The following is a 13,351-nucleotide window of genomic DNA, read 5'->3' on the forward strand; positions in this document are numbered from 1 at the left end:
AACTCTCCCGCCTTGGTTCGCCCTGAGTCGCCAGATCCACCCTCGTCAGATCCTGTCCGCCATGGACGCTCAGTCCCCGAGCTCCGCCACCTCTGGCTCAAGTTGGCAAGGGCCTTTGATTTGACACGAACTAATCTGCAGCCTATTGGTTCGTTCTTGTTGCTTGCCTGCTTCAGAAGATCCTGAGTTCAATTCCCACCGGTGGCATATTAAGCCCAGCTCTTTTTGCTCTGTTTTGCCAGATCTGCTAGATCTTAGCAGTCCCGGCCCAGTTCTTCCCGACACAGAACCATGCCAGATCTCGTCCTTTTCTTTCTCAGGAAATGTTTAAATCTTGCAAAACTCATTTCTTTCAAACCATTCATCGAAATGCAAAGTGTTTTATATGAGAATTGATCAGAAAAATGCACTGAGTATGAATATGCCATCCATATGCCTGTTTGCATCTTGCATCATGTCCAGCCGTGATAGTTTTTGCATTCACCTAATATGGAACTATGGAGTATTTCGGATATCCAACAAGGATTTCCCCGCTCCGTTTAATACTGAAGTAGGACACCTCTGCCATGTCTTGCCATGCTAATCAACCCTTAAATTTGCCGGTAGAAATGCAACTTTAACCTAATTTGTTTGTCCGGGGTTCCGACTCCGATTAATATGGATAAGTTGCATCGCATCATATCTGCCATGCCATGCATATCATATCATGATCATGTCGATTCTTTATCCGTAGTAGTAAGACTTGCATGTGTTGTGTGTTCCAAAGATTTGCTTCTTCGTGGATAGGATCGCGAAGTGGTGTGGTGAGATACGACGAGTTCTCAGGATGTCTCTCGGCAAGCTTTAACAGCAAGCATTTCCCCTATACTTACGCCCCTGTGAAGTCGCTCACCTATTTTATTTTGCCTTCTTCCTCATGCTAGCTTTAAGTTGCGTTCTTGTCATGTGTCCCTTACACTTGTTACCTCAAGAAGCCTATATTGCCTCCATCAACCTCCTACAACTGCTGTTTGGTTATCGGGTCTGCCTTGCGAGTCGTAGTGCATGCTAGAGCTGTTTATACCTCGTTACCGTTACCGCTATCTTATCGGGTTATCTGTTGGGAATCATGACTCATGGTTTATGGCTATATCTGTTGAGGGTATCATGGTTACCTTAGTTGTTAAGCGGAGACATCGGTGGGTCAGTTGCACGTTTTATGACGGCTCACTTGTGTTTCTTTAAAGCTTAGGACCCGAGTTCCTGTTATCTGTTCCGAGACTGAGCGCTCTAACCACGCGTGGGTATGCCTATGGGTCTCCCCTCGACCACTGCCGGAATCTACAGCTTTGTCCAGTGGCCACAACTAGATTGTAACGTTTCCTTTTTGATGCGTGCGTGCAAGCTTGTTTCCTTCAGTTACTTTTGGGGAAGCCTTATGCCTTGTATCCCCTTGTTCTTGTACGCACGTATAAGTGGGATACGATGTTAAGCGGTATCCGAAAGAGTGAGGTCATTGGTCATCTCCCCAGAGTGAGCTCTGATCCAATGTGCATCTCCTAGGAACTGACTTAGCCGTAGACTCAAACAGCTAAGTCCGCTTCGGAGATACGGCCGGACTTCGATTCGGGTTCAACTTGGTTAGGTGGTTTCCTAGACATTGTTGTCGTGAAAGAGAGTGTGAGTCGTGATATCCACCTATCACAAGTGGATTGATCGTGCGTGTGGACACATTTGGGCACCCCTGCAGGGTTACATCTTATCGATAAGCCGCGTCCGAGGTTATTCACGACTTGGAGCTGTATGACTCGACCATAGACAACTTACACCTGTTGTTTCAATACTAATAACTTGCGTAGTAAGTTAGCATAACTTCAATAAAACCTGGGTAAAACTTGTCAAACGTGTTGGTGCCTTTGTAAGTACTTCCTTGCGAGGGGGGAACGCATCGGCTGTGTTATGTTTGCAGAATATAGAATTGTTAGTTTATGCGCTCTCTCACCTTCTCTGATAGACGAATGTTGTAGAGTGTCTCTATAGGTTTTTAGTGCTTGCGCGCTGCCGCTTAACCCCACCATATTGCCTATGACGTTCCTCTTGCGTCCTCTAAGTCCCATGCGTGCCTCAAGTACAAAGGATGACTGGTTGACGAATGCTTATACGTCTTGAAGTCTTGTTAAGTACGAACCCGTACTTATTGCTGCTTCTACGGGATATAACCGGGCAGGTATGCAGATATGCTCGATGAAGACGACGTTAGCAAGGTTACCCTTCCGGCTTGGCCTGGGCAGGGTTATGGACGCCACTGGTTATCTTCAGGACTCTTAGTCCAAATTTTTATCTTGTCCGTACTCGGACATATTTGATCTTCTGTATGATTTGGATCTTATGTTGTATTTGTATCTTGACCCGTTGGAGTTGGTGTTGTAATATATCTGTATCTTGTGGGCTCTATTGTAATCCTGTTGTAATGTTACCGCTCGTGATTGATTCTACCCGCATCGCGTGCATGCTTCGGCGTGTACGAGGCGCTTGGTGGTGCGTCTCCTAAAATCGATACCGTGCGGATTTCGGCGGATTCGCTGGGATCCTCATGGTTCCGATTTTGGGGCGTCACAAGTTGGTATCAGAGCCTCAGGTTGACGGTACCCCACTAGTCCAGCCTTTAGGATAACCTTGCCAATGGTCGTTGAGTTTAGAGAGTCCAACCTATTTTCTAAAACTCGTTGGATAGTTCTGATTAGCTCTGATTTTTCTCCTTATCTATATTCTTTCTCCTCTTACCTATGCAAGTTTTGAGCCTTCTCTCTTATATGAGTTTCTACGAGTCTTAGGTATTGACGTGGGTTGGATGATCTTTGCGCCTCACCTATTAGGTCCGATCTTCGGAGGTCTCGACGAAAGCGCATCATCAACAACGGAACAACGACTTCTTGTTAGTGGTGTCGATCCGATCAACCTGGAGTAACAATTCTTGTTATTGGTGTCGAGAACTCCGCCAGAAGAAGGATCCACCTCAAGGTCGGGTGTTTGTCAACATGGTACAAGAAGATTCGGTAGTTCACCTCTCTCCCCCTTAGGTTGGCGTGGGATCTCGGGGCGCGATCCCTTGTTAGTGGTGTCGATTGTAGCGACCCAGAAAAATCCCCGTATTAGATTTGTTTGCTTCTTTTCTTTTGTGCATAATCATGGCATCAATCACCTGGCATGTTTTAATAAAAGCTTTCAAGAAAATTATTTTTATTTAAACCCCTTCTTTCCATATCTTATTTTCAATAACAATAAAACCCAAATATTATTATTTTGGATATGTTGAAAAACTAATTCTAATTCTGTCTCAATTATTTGCAAAGTTACAAATTATATTATTTTGATATTTCAAAGTAATCTCCTCCCTCCAATCTGGTTCATCTTTGCTTGAAGCCCATCATCCTCTCTAAGGTGTGCCTCCCCCTCTGGCCCATTTTGACTCCACCTAGCGAGGCTAGCTTTGGCCCATCTTTCTTTTCACCGAAGGGGTACCCTTTTCTTTTCCTGTCGTCTTCCTGGGAGAGCACGAGAGCTGCGTGCTCTTCTTTTTCCTCCTTGGCGTCACCCTCCACCACCACGCCAACCACTCCCCCTCCCTTTTAAGCGCGCCTCTGCGTCGAACCCTTGACATCCTCTTCCCTTGCGCCGTCACCCCTCCATCTCTCTCAATTTTCTTATTCTCTGTGAGCCAACAAAACCAACGAACAACACTGGTACCCTCCTCCTCATCATGGCGTCGCCGCTGTAGACCTTCCCTTGCTGAGATGAGACCACCGGAAGATGCGCCTCGCCGTCCTCTTCATCCCTGTGCAAGGAATCGGCCCGGGGCGCCTTGTACTGATGACACGGGCGCGGATTCTCTTCTTCGGCGGCCACGTTCCGGCGACGTTTCCGGCCGACACCGACCTCCCCCATCCCAGGCGACCACTTCTACACGTTCAGGGTGAGATACCCGTCCTCCCGAACCTCTCCTCCACCCGTTCCCCTTTCCCAATCGTGCCACCAATGGTGACCACCATTATATGCTGCAGGACCTAGTCGCCGGCGGTACTACAACGTCCTGGTTCCCCGCGACAAGGCGCACCCCCGACGCCAACTCTCCCGCTTTGGTTCGCCCTGAGTTGCCAGATCCACCCTCGCTAGATCCTGTCCGCCATGGACGCTCAGTCCCCGAGCTCCGCCACCTCTGGCTCAAGTTGGCAAGGGCCTTTGATTTGACATGAACTAATCATGACCTAGTGGTTCGTTCTTGTTGCTTGCACCTTGAGAAGATCCTGAGTTCAATTCCCACCGGTGGCATATTAAGCCCAGCTCTTTTTGCTCTTGTTATCACCAGAATTTGACCGAGTCAGAGGTGGGCCGCGATCAAGATTGGGCTTGAAGAAATATACATGGAAGAATACGTGAACCGGCCTTGTACACGAAGTTTGGGCTAGTTTGCCCTTGTATCTGTAAATATAGTAGGATACGTGTCGGTTAGTTAGAGTTTGGCTCGTGCACGGTTGGGATTATTCCCACGTTAGAAAGTCTACGGACTATAAATATGTATCTAGGGTTATCAAGAAAGACGACAATCACGTTCATCACAAACCAATCTTGGCGCATCGCCGACCCCTTGCTTCGAGGGTTTCTTCCGGGTAAGCATCATGCTGCCTAGATCGCATCTTGCGATCTAGGCAGTATACGTTTATTCGTCGTTCATGCGTTGCTCGTGCTGAAGCCTTTTTGATGGCGAGCAACGTAGTTATCATAGATGTGTTAGGGTTAGCATTGCTTTACCGTGCTACATGTTTTCGTCCATGCAACCCTTAGATGTCTAGCCGTCCTTACACCTTTCTTAGGTGTAAGGGCGGCACCTTGCTTGATCATTGTTTAGCAGATCCGATCCGTTATGATCGCTCCTTGATTCTTCAAGGATTAGTTTAATATCTGCATAGTTAGGCCTTACAAACGGGTTGAATTATCCAGTAGTGCGTAGGGTGTAGTTTGCTAACCCTAGACAAGATGTTCCGGGGATCAACTTAATGTTGGTTTTTAGACCTTGTCTAGGGTCGGTTTATTATTACCGTGCGTGGCTGCCAGGCTCAATCACGAGTAGGATGTTCCGATTATGCGGTGAAAACCCTAGATCGTCGTAGGTCGTTTTAGCTTTGTTTTGATCAAGCAGGACCACCATGCAATCGTAAACCCTATACGAGTCATGGGTGGATCGGCTCCTTGAGCCGATTCATGGGACAACTTTGAGAGCCGATCGAGGCTCGTATTTAATGTTTACGTGTATGCCATGCGAGAAACTAAGCGAAGCAAATCCATCACCTTCACGATCGGTATAGATCGGGTGGCACGCCCTTGCACCGGCATCGGGACGTGCGTACCGGGAGCTTTGCGGGCCGTCGCTCGGAGGGACCGGGGCCGGCCGCAGCCCTAGGTTGTTCCCGGCTCTTCGTGTTGCTGCCGTTGCTCGCCGGTGAGTTTCGGGCGCCAACACATTCTCGCACGCCGGTGGGACGATCTTCGACACCAATCGCATCGCCATCTACATCTCGAGATGGCGGAAGGTACTCCGATCACGTACGAGGATCTACCCGAGGAGCTCAAGAAGAAGTATGACGACGTCAAAGCTATCCTCGAGGCCGACCTCATCGGCTCTTTCCATAGGACTCGCCCGCATGGCATCGGGTGGAGAGGGTTCACACTGAAGCGCGCTCGATGGAATTGACCTGTCCACCCCTTCGAAGAACGCACCGGGTCCTTGCGTCGGAGATCAATTTCATGGTAGCTCATTCGCTACACCACCATTCGAGAGCCTGGTGAACACTTTGGAGCGTGTCGCCCTTCGGGTGCTCCATGAAATCTTGAGGCATCGGTACTCTCCGTCGGGACTGCTCTAGGGACTCACCAAGGAGAGCTACCACTCCAGAGCCGACCACCGCTGCCGTTCGCGGCGGCGCACCGAGAGGTGCCGAGTACACCGGCATTCGTCGTCTACAAGATCGGTGGCTATCCTAGCGACTACCAGTTCTTGTATGAGGCGCCTAAGGAGATCCCTCACGGATACACGTGCACATACGTGCCAGACGGCGATAGAATCGGGCACTCACGAACCGGATCGCAACAAACAGGGGACTTAGGAACAATGGGAGGAGCACGGATCAGATCTTGAGAAGCAAACGTGGCTAGCTAAGTATGCCACTCCGATGAACCTCCGAGCTCAACTCCGTAGCTAGCTCGGATCTTGAGAAGCAAGCGTGGCTAGCTAAGTATGCCACGCCATCGAATCTTCGTAGCTCCACTCTGCCGGCCTATGCGGATCGGATCGCACGATCTTGAGAGACCAGTTCGGCATGGTGCCGAAAAGGAGGGCAATCGGCTATTCCAAGCCGTACCCCAACGACTATGATTTGATCCCACTACCACCCAAATATCGGCTCCCTGAATTCTCCAAGTTTAGTGGGTCGGATGGCTCCAGCTCAATTGAGCATGTAAGCCGATATTTGGCGCGATTGGGCACGATCTCAGTGCAGACGCACTACGTGTGTGGTTCTGTTATCACGAGAATTTGACCGAGTCGAGAGGTGGGCCGCGATCAAGATGGATTTGAAGAATATACATGGAGGAAGTACGTGAATCGGCTTTGTTATGCAAAGTTTGGGCTAGTTGGCCCGTGTATCTGTAATATAGTAGGATACGTGTCGTTTAGGTAGAGTTTGTCTCGTGCACGGTGGGGATTATTCCCACGTTAGAAAGTCCCCTGGACTATAAATATGTATCTAGGGTTTATGAAATAAACAACAACCATCGTTCAACCACAAACCAATCTCGGCGCATTGCCAACTCCTTCGTCTCGAGGGTTTCTTCCGGTAAGCATCATGCTGCCTAGATCGCATCTCGCGATCTAGGCAGCACAAGCTTATTTCGTTGTTCATGCGTTGCTCATACTGAAGCCTTCTTGATGGCGAGCAACGTAGTTATCTTAGATGTGTTAGGGTTAGCATTGTTCTTCCTATCATATGCTATCGTAGTGCAACCCTTATACATCTAGCCGCCCTTACACCTATCTTAGGTGTAGGGCGGCACCCGCTTGATCATTATTTAGTAGATCCGATCCGTTACGGTTGCTCCTTGTTCTTCAAGGATTAGTTTAATATCTGCAATAGTTAGGCCTTACAAAGGGTTGGAGGATCTAGCGACGCGTAGGGTGTCGTTTGCTAGCCCTAGACAAGATGTTCCGAGGATCAACCTCGTGTTGGTTTTTAGGCCTTGTCTAGGACCGGCTTACGATCACCGTACGTGACCGCGAGGCCAAATCGTGAGTAGGATGATCCGATTATGCGGTGAAAACCCTAAATCGTCGTAGATCGCTTTAGCTTTATCTTGATCAAGCAGGACCACCATATATTCGTGCACCTCGTACGAATCATAGGTGGATCGGCTCCTTGAGCCGATTCACAGGATAACCTGAGAGCCGATCGAGGCTCGTATTTAATGTTTACGTGTATGCCATGCAGGAAACTAAGCGAGGCATCTCCATCACCTTCACGACCGGGTATAGGTCGGGTGGCACGCCCTTGCACCCGGCATCGGACGTGCGTGCGGAGGCTTTGCGGGCCGTCGCTCGAAGGGACCAGGGCCGGCCGCAGCCCTAAGTTGTTCCGGCTCTACGGTGTTGCCCGTCGTTGCTCGCCGGTGGGTTTCGACCGCAACACATTACAGCACGCCGGTGGGACAAGCCGACATCAACCACATCGCCATCTACATACGAGATGGCGGACGACACTCCGATCACGTACGAGGATCGACCGATGAGCTCAAGAAGAAGTATGACGAGGTCAAAGCAATCCTCGAAGCCGACCTCATCGGCTCTTTTCACGAACCTGTTCACATGGCATCGAGTGGAAGGGGTTCTCGCACGATGGTGCGCTCGATGGGATAGACCTCTCTGCCCCGTCGAAGAACGCACCAGGTCCCTACGTCGGAGATCAACTACATGGTGGCTCACTCGTTGCACCGCCACTCGAGAACTCCGGTGAACACTTTGGAGCGTGTCGCTCTCCGGGTGATCCGGGAGATCATGAGGCACCGGTACTCTCCGTCGGGACCAGCTCTCGGGACGCACCAAGGAGAGATGCCACTCCAGTCCCGTCCACCGCTGCCATTTGCGTTGGCGGCACCGAAGTGCCGAATTCACCGGCATTCGTTGTCTACAAGATCGGTGGTGACCCTAGTGTTGCCGGTTCTTGCATGAGGCGCCTAAGGAGATCCCTCACGGGTACATGTGCACATACGTGCCGGGCTATGATAGCGGGCACTCACAAACCAGGCCGCGACAGCAGGGACTTCTGGGAAAATAGGAGGAACGTCAGCGATAGATCTTGAGAAGCAGACGTGGATAGCTAAATATGCCACCCCGACGAACCTCCAGAGCTCAGCTCCTGCAGTTGGCTCAGAGCTGGAAAAGCAAGCATGGCTGGCTAAGTACGCCACCCGGCGAATCTTCGGAGTTCGACTCCTACGGCCCGACCGTGGATCGAGATCGGCACGATCTGAGGGACCAGTTCGGCATGGTGCCGAAAAGGAGGACAATCGGCTATTCCAAGCCGTACCCGATGAATACGAGTTGGTCCCGCTACCACCCAAGTATCGGCTCACGACTTCTCCAAGTTCGGTGGATCGGATGGTTCTAGCTCCATCGAGCATGTGAGCCGATATTTGGCACAGCTAGGAACGGCCTTAGCGTCGGATCCACTACGCGTGAGGTTCTTCGCACAGTCCCTCACGGGATCAGCTTTCGGGTGGTACACTTCGTTGCCACCGGACTCGATCCGGACTTGGAAGCAGTTGGAAGAACAGTTCCACATGCAATTTCACTCAGAAGCTTCCGAGGCCGGCATTGCCGATCTAGCTCAAATACGTTAGAAGCGTGGAGAAACCGTGGCGAGAATACATCCAGCGCTCGAAATACGAGAACCGATGTTATTCGGCTCGTGTGACTAAAAAGAGAAGCGATCGAGTTGGCGGTGGTGGGCCTTGCCTCACAAATCAAGGATATGGCTTCCCAAGCGGACTACCCTTCAGCAGCGCACATGGTTCGAAGCGTCGGCCTCTGAACGGCGCCACCGGACTTGTACCGGGACAAATTCAAGCGTGCGGTAGTCCTGGTTGAGGCGGATGAAGACGAAGGCTCTGCGGGAGATCAAGAGGTAGCGGTGGCTGAATGGACTCGGGGGCAACCCCGTGTCCTGCAAATGGGTTAAGCCACCGAGGTCCGCCCGAGAGGGTTTGATTTTGACGTGACCAAAATCGAGCAAATCTTCGACCTCTTACTCAAGGAGAAGCGGTTGAAGATACCCGAAGGCCTCAAATTCCCCACGGTACGGGAGCTGAACGGAAAGCCATACGCAAATGGCATAACTCGCTCTCCCATGCCACCAACGTGCGGGGGTGTGGCGTCGGCGAATCCAAATGGCGATAGAACAAGGACGTCTAATTTTCAACCGATGCGCCATGAAGGTCGACACTCACCCCTTCCCCGCCGTTAACATGGTGGAGTGCACTTACCACGAAGGTTGCCGGCGGGATCCTCGTTCGACATCAACATGGTAGGACACAGGCACCACTCGGCAAGGATGGAGACGAGGCGGTGCTCTCGTAGCAAGGACACAGAGGAGGCCGCTCCACGCGATCGGCTCCGTCACGATGGCAAGCGCTACGTCACAGAGGGAGAAGTGAAGAACATAAGATATCAGCGACCCCTCTCTGATCACCTCCTCAATAAGTATGTGAGTCAATATAGCCAACGCCGACGATCCAGCGACGATGATGATAGAGACCGTCTGGCTAGGGACGCCAGGAGACATCGTCGGCATGATCGCGATGAGGAGGAGTACGAGAGCCGTGCCAAAGAAGAATCGAGGGAGCAAGACGACGAAGATGAGCCTTTGGGACTTGTCCCTTCTTCGGTTCTTGCTAGGATTTAGGTATGAGCCGATTGCCTACAATCGGCAATTGCCCAGAATGTAGACAGAAGAGGAAGGAGGCAGCTAACGTGTCTGTGTTCCAACGCTTAGGGCCTCTCCCACCTCGAAGCAAACGCGCTGAGTCCCCTCGGGTGGAAGATCTCAAGTATTTGGAAGATGAAGAAGAAGAAGAAGACAGGTACCACCGGCCAAGGTGGTGCCCTGATGGACTCAGCCGTTCCCAAAAGCGTAGGGTTCAGCGATTGCGCGGCTTGGAGGAAGCCGAAAGGTTATACCTGCACACGCTAAGAAAGGCGCGGCCTGATCTGGCCGCGAAAATTCAGCGAACCCTAGATGAAGAGGGTCGACCACGGAAAATGGAGTGGCGCCCCAAGCAAATGATGAAACATCGGCTGGCACAAACATGGTGTTCATCCTTCCTTCGGAGTTCAGTGCTCCAGGATTAGACGAGGCACCTGTGGCACAACTTGACTGCGGCCCACGGCCGGTTATCTTTGAGAAGCCACGAGAAAGAAGCTACAGACATCGAAGGCCTGTACTTGCGAGGTTATATCGATGGGAGGCCTGTCAATAAGATGCTGGTGGACACCGGAGCGGCAGTCAACATTATGCCATACTCTATGCTACGTCGGTTGGGACGCTCTAGCTCGGATCTAATCAAGACCAACGTGACATTGAGCGATTTCAACGGCCAAGCGTCTGACGCACAAGGTGTTCTGAACGTGGATCCGACCGTAGGAAGGAAAACTATCCCTACGACGTTCTTCATCGTCGATAGCAAGAGCACCTATCTCGTTACGCTAGGAAGAGATTGGATCCACGCCAAGCTGTTGCATTCCCTCCACGATGCACCAATGCGTAATACGGTGGGATGGAGATGAGGTAGAGGTCGTCCAGCCGATGTCTCGGCCGAAATTTCAACGGCGGCATGAACGCTTGGGAAGCGGCGAGGCCAAGAGCCACTCCCAGGTATCAATTTGGACGACTGCGAGCGCATCGACGTGAGGAAGGGCAGGGTTAGGCTGGTCTTATCCACTGGCCTGACCGTGTAGCAAGAGCAAACCGATGAGCAAATGTGGCGAGGCCGATCCTTGGGATCGGCCCCCAAAGGTATATGAAGGAAAAGCACAACGCCTTCATTGAACACTTCGATCAATATGGAGGCCGATTCTAGCAATCGGCCAAAATTATCCTCACCACATGTTCTGCTTGTATGCAACGTCAATCTACTGGGCAGCGGTTTACGTCGGCTGATGAGTCAGGGAAAATCAACATTGGTCCTACCGAAGCCGACGTGCAAATACGGTGCCTTGGCTAAACTACAGAGCCGATATCTGCGATTACGACGATTCGGTTGGGAGCACCTAATCGAGATGAACATGTGTGCGGTGAAACATTGGGGGCCGATTAGAAAAAATCGGCCGGTAAAAAAAATCAGCATCACGATATACGGCCGATGCAAGGACATCGACTTTAGAACTAAGAGACAAAGCCGATGCACGACCATCGACTCTAGTATAACTACGCGAGGATCTCACGGCTATGTGTTCAAAGCACGGATCTTCACCAAATCCGGTTCAGTGGGGCCTTCTGCTTCCTCGAGGGAGTAAAACAATGAGAGCTTCCTCAGCTGCCTTGAGCCGATTCTGGTGCCTGAACCTTCTTGTCGAGGATTTTCAGCCCTTGGTGCTAGTTCAGTAGTGCTGTCAGAAGAGATATATCGGCTTTCGAGGGAAGAAAGGTGATCGGCTTTGGTGCATCCTCACCGATATTCTCGCCTTGAGTAAGGCTCGGGGCGACGGGCACAGTAGATGCTCTGTTTAGGAGCCGATTGGGGTACCATCGGGTGATCCTTCGTCGCAACCTTCTTCACAAAATGATGAGTGCTTGAAGAAGACCATTGGGCCTGGTTGGAAGAATTCAAAGGCTCTCTTGAAGACTCTACATTATCCACCAGATCTCAAGGTCATCAGTTGAAGAATTGAAGGATGAATTGTAAAGGACCGATGCGTTGCTATCGACTCGTCAAGCATTGGCTAAGGGTCAAATCGGCAAAATCAGTATGAGGGGAAATCGGCTAAATTGACTCAAGGGAAATCAGCAAAATCAAATTGGGGAAATTCTTCATAGATAAGCAAGATTTCTTACATAAAGAGCTGATTGCTCTCAAAAGGGAGTACTAGGGGATACATTGCCCCGTCTACTACTACTGATCCTATGCTAATGGTCCTAATCTATGGGCCGTCGCTGCCCTCGTCGTCGCCATCATCGCCGCTGTCGGCGCTACTCCCGGCGGGCTCGTCGTCGCTGCTCCAGCGGCCGCCGGCCGGGCCCTCATTGTCCTCATCCTCCTCGTCAGCGTCGTCATCGTCGCTGTCGAAGTCGCTGAGGTTCCCCGGCCAGGGGCAGAACCGTTTGGCCGGCAGCTCGTCGGAGGAGGTGTCGTCCTCCTCCTCTTCCTCCTCCTTCTCCTCCTCCTCCTCCTCGGGGGAGGTGAAGTCGTCGCAGGAGAAGCGATCGTCATCGCTCTCCTCCTCCGTTTCCCCGTCGGCGAGGAAGCGGAGGTCACTTTCCCCGTCGGTCAAGGACTTGTCGTCCTCAGACCAGACGGAGAAGTCGTGGCTAGACTCCTCCCCGGCTTCGATGGCGCGGCGGGTGTTCGCCGCGTGGACCTCCTCCTGGTTCGGCTCCGGCGTCGACTCGCGGGAAGAGGAGGACTGGGTGGAAAGATCTTATGAAGCAGAGGAGGAAGAAGACATGGTGGCGCAGGAGGGCTTTTGGAGTGCTAATGCGAAGGGGATGCGGAAGTAAACTGTTCGGAGCGGTTAAATAAAAGGGGATATAGTGGAAATTCAATGCCACAGCAGTTTTCGAGGAAGTGGTGCCTAAAAGAAAAAAAAACTGCCAGGTCACGCGGAGAAGTTGAGAAGGAAAAGGCATCATGATGAAGGATACTGCGACGGTTCTGCCACGACATGACCCAACGAAGAAAAATCAGAGTGATTTTGGAATTATCAATTCCAAAACCAGGGGGGCATGTGTTATCACCAGAATTTGACCGAGTCAGAGGTGGGCCGCGATCAAGATGGATTTGAAGAATATACATGGAGGAAGTACATGAATCGGCCTGTTATGCAAAGTTTGGGCTAGTTGGCCCGTGTATCTCTAATATAGTAGGATACGTGTCGTTTAGGTAGAGTTTGTCTCGTGCACGGTGGGGATTATTCCCACGTTAGAAAGTCCCCTGGACTATAAATATGTATTTAGGGTTTATGAAATAAACAACAACCATCGTTCAACCACAAATCAATCTCGGCGCATCGCCAACTCCTTCGTCTCGAGGGTTTCTTCCGGTAAGCATCATG

This window comes from Lolium perenne, chromosome 3 (genome assembly GCF_019359855.2).
Source record: "Lolium perenne isolate Kyuss_39 chromosome 3, Kyuss_2.0, whole genome shotgun sequence".
Taxonomy (NCBI): Eukaryota; Viridiplantae; Streptophyta; class Magnoliopsida; order Poales; family Poaceae; genus Lolium; species Lolium perenne.